Here is a 7,615-nt window from a genome sequence, read left to right on the forward strand (position 1 = left end):
TCCACCCCCACCTTAGCCAGTGTCATCACAATATTCCATGAGTCATTGGCCCCTCCCTTACCCCTTCGTGCCTACACTCCCTACCTCTTTCTTTTGAGCTACATGCATTCCCCAATTCTTTTGCTTCTATCCTAGCCACCATGCTTGGTCTGGACGTCAAATCCCAGCATGCCAGGTCCTGACTCCTCCCTCCGGTACTTAATTGATGCCCCAAAAGAGAAGCACGTGGTTTCCCTTTCTTCTTACCTGGGTTTGTCTTCCATGTGGCTTCCTGGCTTTTGGGTACTTTTCTTGAGACTACCCGAGAGCATAGATCTCCCATTAAACCTGGATATTTCTTAGTTTTTAGTGTTTTTATTTTGCTTCATTGGGAAATTTGCGCCGTCAGAAAGTTTGTTCAGGAAATGTTCCTAACATTTGGTGGTTTCCACTTAGCTAGGGCAGGTCTTTTCCACGTGGCAGCCCTCGTGTTGAAAGGCCCCTAGTCTGCATTTTGAGGTCTCTACACCATGCTTAAAAACGGCTTCTTGGTGAGTTCCTTTTCTTGTCTATGCTATAGGGTTTTTGGGGACCCATTTGTACTTATTTTTTTACGTTTTAGATTTTCTAATTGAAGTCGTGAGCTCATGCTGGGAATTCGAGTCAGGTTGTGTTCAGTCTGGCGGGATAGAGGTTGGCTGAGGCGGAGTTCTGTTCCTATCTGGACACTGGGCACTTACCAAAAAAAATCCAGGTCTGTTTTTTCCTCTGTAAACCTCTTACAAAAAAAAAAATCTTTTACATTGGGCTTGATTGGTAATTTTGGCTTCGTCAAAGAGCTCACTTGGGAAATATTCCTAACACAAAGTAGAATTTAAGTATTTTTTTCTAAATATTTTTCTAAATATTTATCTTAAATTTTATTCACATTCCCGATTATTATAGCCTTGATATAATTTGTTGTTTGATGTTTGGGTTTCTCTGTTTCTGCCTGTGTCTGTCTCACAAGCACTGTGATTAAAGATGTACACTGCTACTTTCCTGCCATAAGTCATTTAATGTCAGTCTGTTTACTACTTTTTTATAATCTTATTGATCACTCTTATTGTTTCCACTATGAATGTAGCTTTGCAATCAGCTTTTCTGTTACAAATTTATGGAAATTGTGATTTAATTGTTTTCATTTTATTCTTCAACTTTACACAGCATATTTGTTTTGAGTTATTACGTTTCCCAAAATTAATTTTATGGTTCTTTATTTGCTTATTTTTATTTTTTTGTTGCTGTTAATCTTTGAAAAACTTTTTGTTTTTTGGACACAATGTCTTTGCAGGTTGGTTTTGCTGATGCGAGTTTATCTGTTTTATGAGATTTTTTGGGTTTTGTTATCTTTCTTGGTTTTGGGTTTTCCTTCTAGCTTTTTCTGTAAGTCTGTGTTTGTGGCTATGTGTTGTTTAAATGTGGTTTTGTCATGGAATATCTCATCTTTTCCATTGATGGTGATTGAATGTTTGCTGGGTCTATACTTCTCATGTCACTGTCAGTGACAGTATTCTACAGCCCCCATTTTGCAGTCTCCCCAGGAATGTAAAGCTCTTTAGTCTCCTCATCAATCCCCAATTATTGTCTGACTGGCAAGAATAAGGCTATTCTAAGATTACATGAACGGTGGTGCCTTATGTTGTCACGCTTCTGTTGTCGTACGGGGAGAGCTATTACCAAATTTGCCAGACTCAGAGACTACTGGTCTCTCCAGTACTTTCAGAAGTTCTTTGCTTTTTTAAAAATTTTTAAAAAAATGTTGCAAGATTCCTTGCGGCAGTGTGCAGCTGTAGTTCCCAAAATGGTGGTAGCAGGCCATGTGGTGGCAGACAGCGGGCCCTATGACAGCCAGTCATAGGCAGAAATGGCTGCTGCTCCCAGAGTGGTGGCCTGAGCGGTTGTGGCAGGACATGTGGTGGCAGGCAGAGGTCCTTGGGAGCATCCAGTCCCAGGAAAAAATGGCTGACAGTCCCTGAGTGGTGGTGTCAGGCCATGTGGTGTCAGGCAGTGGGCCCCGATAGCAGCCATTCTCAGGCATAGATGGCTGCCGGTTCCCTGGTAGTGGCTGGTCCCAGGCAGGGATACACATGGCAGGCTGGCTAAAGATAGAGACAGGGATAGACCTCACTTGCCTAATGAGGTCTACTGAGCATGTGTGTCCTTTTAGAGTAACTCTGGGTGATTCTTGTAAATGTGGTCCCTTAAATCAGGTGGTCAGATGCACTACTCTCCACATGCATGGCCTCTTTGTCTAACTCTGGGTGCTTCTGGGAAATGTGGTCTTTTAGATCAGGCGGGCAGAAGCTCTACTCTGCTCATGCCTGAACTTTTTCTCAAAAATATAATTTTTTCTCAAAAAAATTTTTTGGATATTATGTCATATCCACATTCTCCTTCCTATTGAAATATTGGATTTATTGGATGTTTATTACTGATGATTCATTCAGGTCTACAGTAAAAAGAAATAAGTTAAAATGAAAAGTTAGTTTGAGTTGGCAAACAATTACTAGGATAAGCAGGGATTTTCAAGGAGTTTATTACTATTATAGAGAAGGGCCTTGCCATGGAATGTAAGTCTGGCAAGATGCTCCAGGAGAAAGACTATCCACATAAACCTTCAATTTATGTAAGGAGTAAGCACAGTGATTCCTCCTCCTAGGAAGGAACTTTATACAAAACCTGCTATGCCTCTGGTGCAAGTGTGTTAGTGTCTATCAATTAAGAAGTTAAAATTTTCAGGACCACACTCATCATGGGCTGGTCCTGGAAATAAGAAAAAATCAAAATTTAAGGTATTGGGCTCTTAGTTTGTGGTTACAAGTCAGTATTTTACTGTTATCCATGATTGGCAGAGTCAGAAACCCAGTGAAGAGATTGTGAGATTTCATGCCATGAAGCTGTGAGTATAAAACCTGTTGTTGTTTTTTCTTTTTGTGGGGCCTCCACCCGACTCTTAAAAAAATGACATACATGGGCTGGAGAGATGGCTCATAGGTTAAGAGTATTTATTGCCTGCTCATCCAAATGTCCTGAGTTCAATTCCCAGCAACCACATGGTGGCTCACAACCATCTGTAATGGGGTCTGGTGCCCTCTGCTGGCCTGCAGGCATACACACAGACAGAATATTGCACACATAATAAATAAATAAAAAATTGCCGGGCGATGGTAGAGCACGCCTTTAATCCCAGCACTCGGGAGGCAGACGCAGGCGGATCTCTGAGTTCGAGATCAGCCTGGTCTACAGAGCTGGTTTCAGGACAGGCTCCAAAGCCTCAGAGAAACCCTGTCTTGAAAAACCAAATAAAAAAAAATGACATACACAGAGCCAAACTCGGAGACTTGAGGTCTCTCCCGGGTCTTAAGAAGTTCTGCACTTTTAACATTTATGTTTAGGATTCATGTGTAGTTAATTTTGTGTGGCTTGTAAAAGGTTTCCCCTGTGTAGAGTAGCACTCCGCTCCTAAACTGTGATGTGGAAGAGTAGAATTGATAATAGAATTAATGATGTAATGATTTACTAGTTCTTAGGAGACAATAAGTCACCCAAAGTGTTATGTTGGGAGCCTAGGCCCCAGTCCTTAGCATCTATCCCAGCCACCACGTTTTTTATGTACTTCAAATCCCAGAATGCCAGGTCCTAACCCCTCCCTAGGGTACTTAAGTCATTCCCCCATTCCACCCCCTCCCCTCGAACGGAAACACGTGGTCTCCCTTTCTTTTCTACTGGGCCTCATTCCTGAGGCTTCCTGTTTCCCCCTCAGGGACACTTGAGAGCCCATATCTACCTTTAAACCTGGATCTTTCTTAATTTGTATGGTTTTGATTTGGCTTGATGGGTAATTTTTGTGTTGTCAGAGAGCTCATTTAGGAAATATTCCTAATATTTGGAGTTTCCCACCAAGCTAGGGCAAGTCCTTTCCACGTGGCAGGCCTCGTGTTGAAAGGCACCTAGCCTGCAATTTCAGCTGTGTATGCCATGTTCAATACCGGCTTCTGGGCTACAGCGGCTTAGTCTGGGTGAGTTCCTTTTCTTGTCTGTGCTATAGGGTTTGGGGGGACACATTCATAATTATTTTTGTAGTTTTCGGATTTCCATTTGAAGTTGTGAGCTAGCGCTGGGAATTCCATTCAGGTTGTGGTCAATCCTATAGGATCTGGGTTGGCTGAGGTGGAGATCTGTTTGAATCGTGATGCTGGGCTTTCAATCTCCGAGATCTTTTTTTTACCTAATCGTCGCTTTTGAGGATGCTCTGTAATGGACTTAGGCCACGTGGTTCGTCAAATACTCTAAATGGGCACTTACAGTTCAAAGCCAGGCCTGTGTTTGCCCTTGTAAGCCTCTTACAAAAAATCTTTTACATTTTGCTTTATTGCGAATCTTTGCGTCTTCAAAGAACTCAGTTAGGAAATATTCCTAACACAAAGTATAATTTAAGTATTCTAGTTTTCTAAATAATTTTCTAAATATCTATCTTAAATATTTTTCACATTCATGATTGTTATACCTTTGATGTACGTTTTTTTTTAAGTTTTGGGCTTCTCTGTCTTTGACCCCACAGAGATCTGCCTGTGTCTGCCTCCCAAATGATGGGATTAAAGATGTACACCACCACTTTCCCGCCAGAAGTCAGTTTGTGTACTGATTTTTTATAATCTTATTGATTACTTTAAGTGTTTCCACTATGAATGGTTGCTGGTTCTCTAGTAGTGTCTGGTCTCAGGCAGGGAGACATGTGGCCGGGTGGCCAAAGATAGAGAAAGGGATAGATGCGACTAGTAGAGTCTGCCCATGCATGGCCTTTTCCTGTAAATCTGCGTGATTCTGGGAAATGTGGTCTTTTAAATCTGGCGGGAAGATGCACTACCCTCCACACGCATGGCCTCTTTGTCTAACTCTGGGTGCTTCTGGGAAATGTGGTCTTTTAGATCAGGCTGGCAGACGCTCTACTCTGCACATGCTTGGCCCTTTTCACAAACGTTGTGTCATTCTGGGAAATGTGGTCTTCCCAGGTTCGGCGGAACATTATGGCCTATACGCACAGCGGCCTTCTGGGAGATGTAGTGTCCCAGAAGGAAAACAGACGTGACTTGCAGAGTGAGGTTGAATACCATAACACTTTTATCATTCAGGTTTATGTTGCCTCTGTAGTTAACTTTGTGGAGCTCGTAAATGGTTTCTCCTTTGTAGAGTTGCACTCCACTGTTAAACTGTGAATTAATATTTCATGATTGATAATAAAATAAATGGTATAAGAATTTCCCATAGTTTCTGTAACACATGGTTATAAAGCCTGCTTCAAATTTCACAATAATTTTTTGAGATTATAACTACATCATACTTTGAGCTTCCCTCTGTACGCATTTCCTTGGGAGAGGGAGACTCTTCAGTCCTGATATGGTAGGATATTGTGCTATATATGCTGATATGTTATATATATACTGAGAAATTATTTATTACATGAGAGAGGTGCAGAGAGAAGAGAGGCGAGACAAAACCTGTGTGCACTCCGAAATAGAGAGAACTACTCCATAGCCTCTTTAACCGTTATTGTTTGAATGCGACCTGTGTTTGGTTGCAGTACCTCCCAGCTATGCATTAAAGGGTTCGCTACACTGTACATTGAGTGTATAATAGTGTGTATATGCACAGGACCCTGTGCTTTGGATGAAGAACAGGAAGTGTTCTTTGAGAATAGAAGATTTTATTAGGCTACAAAGTAGCGTCTTATCTCACCATAGGACAAACCTGGAGGACTTTTGCTCTCTGAGATATTTGATCTTGATCCCCTAGTAGTGGCTGGTCTCAGGCAGGGAGACACGTGGCCAGCTGGCCAAAGATAGAGACAGGGATAGACACGACTTGCAGAGTGAGGTCTACTGCGCATTCGTGTTCTTTTCATGGAACTCTGCGTGATTCTGGTAAATGTGGTCTTTTAAATCTGGTGGGCAGATGCACTACTCTCCACGTGCATGGATGTGTTGTTCGGCGCCGGGGGTGTTGCGTTGCCAGGGCCGGGGTGGGGCCGCGGTGACTCAGCACACGGGGTCCTTGGGGACTCGGTGTGCCTGGTTGGTCTGGGCCCTATTGTGGGTTACCCGCGGGTCTCTGGTTCCCGGTCCTGGACTACATCTCCCATGAATCCTCTCGGCGGCCATTTTGCCAGCCTGGGACGGACTCGGTCTCCCAGGATCCCCCGGCTGGAATCCCGGCCTCCTTACTTCCTTTCTTCCTGCTTTCCACCTGCGCGGGAGAAGCAGAGAAAGGAGAAAAAAAGAAAAACTTCCGCTCTCCCCCCCCCCTCCCCTTGCCGCCTGCATCTGCGGCTTGTGGAGCCGCGATAGCCTGCATCTGCCGCTTGTGGAGCCGCGATAGCGGCGGGTGTATCCGAGGGTCCGGTTCAGAGCATGGGAGAGGGGGAGGGTGTGGAGCTCTGTGGCCGCTTCCCGCTAGTTCCGAACAGTGACCGGAACCGGGGTTCCTGTGCTGGTGCGCGGTGTGGTGCGTGGGTGGGTGGTTGTGAGTGGGGCGTGGGTGGTGCAGGGAGGAGGAGCGAGCCGCGCAGCTTCCCGGAGTAACCAGGGCTGGCGGCCATGCAGGGGAGCGAGGAGGGAGGGGGGAGGGATTGAGCCAGCCGCTCGGCCGAGGTCCAGACAGACTTCCACGGTCTCTGGCTCTTGCTCCCCGCCCACCCATGGCGGACACAGGACACTCGGGAGGCTCCATACTCTGGCCAGAGTCCGCCAGGCCCCTCTGCCCGGCCCAGACGCTGACCCCACGTCTCCCCCGTCCCCTCCGCAGGCCCCTGACCGGACTCAGGACGCCCCAGGACCCCGAGATGCTGCGCTAGAGGCTGCAGGAAGATGCTTAGATGGCACAGAGGGCCACAGTGCGCCCCTGTGTCCACAGACTCTGCCCAGACAGCGACCATGACTCCACCACCTGGGGCCTGGGCCCTTGCCAGAGAGGCTTCAGGTACGTGCTGATGGTGCTGGGTGGGGGATATAGCACAAGTCCATGGTGTCCTGGCTTCCTGTGGGGAGCGGAAGGGAAGACTGTGCAGGCCTGGCATGGTAGGATACTATGATTTTAATACAACAGTACAGTGTACAAACAGAGTCATGCTCTTTGTGAGCAGTTGGAAGAGAGATTTGAAAATTGATGTTGTGGTTTTTATAATTTTTGAATATTCCCTTCAGTTTTAACTTTGTCTTATAAATGTTTCAAATAGTTTCAAAGCTGGTAGTATTATGGTGATGTTTATTGTCTTTTAGCAATACATAATTAGAACGCTTCTAATTTTTTGCTATCACCAGCCACAATGACATGATTCAGTGCTGTTTAGTGGAACAAAGTCATACAGTCTCTTATTAATGTCATTATTTCTCTCAGGGAAGGAACTACTCCATTTCAAATTTTGGATAGATAAGTGTTCTACTATTTCTTTTATCATTTTAAAGCATCAATTATTGCTCTCATTTTTACCATTCATTTTATTTAGGTGCATTATTGCTAGATTTTTCAATGATTTCTAGTTTAAGAATTTCATTCCATTTTTTTCTTAGGTGCTGTTTGTGTATTTATATCAGTTTAG

General features: G+C 44.5%; 1 long non-coding RNA gene across 1 annotated transcript in view; it reads left to right on the top strand.

Annotated features, from left to right (window-relative positions):
- The window catches only part of LOC130862446 (uncharacterized), a 49,311-nt gene extending 42,321 nt beyond the window's left edge, over nucleotides 1–6,990 (top strand). The window contains exon 4 of the long non-coding RNA XR_009055636.1: nucleotides 6,823–6,990. This is a non-coding gene — a long non-coding RNA (uncharacterized LOC130862446). The remainder of the gene's footprint in view (nucleotides 1–6,822) is intronic.
- Nucleotides 6,991–7,615: the final 625 nt, after the last annotated feature.

Source organism: Chionomys nivalis, chromosome 19, assembly GCF_950005125.1.
Source record: "Chionomys nivalis chromosome 19, mChiNiv1.1, whole genome shotgun sequence".
Taxonomy (NCBI): domain Eukaryota; kingdom Metazoa; phylum Chordata; class Mammalia; order Rodentia; family Cricetidae; genus Chionomys; species Chionomys nivalis.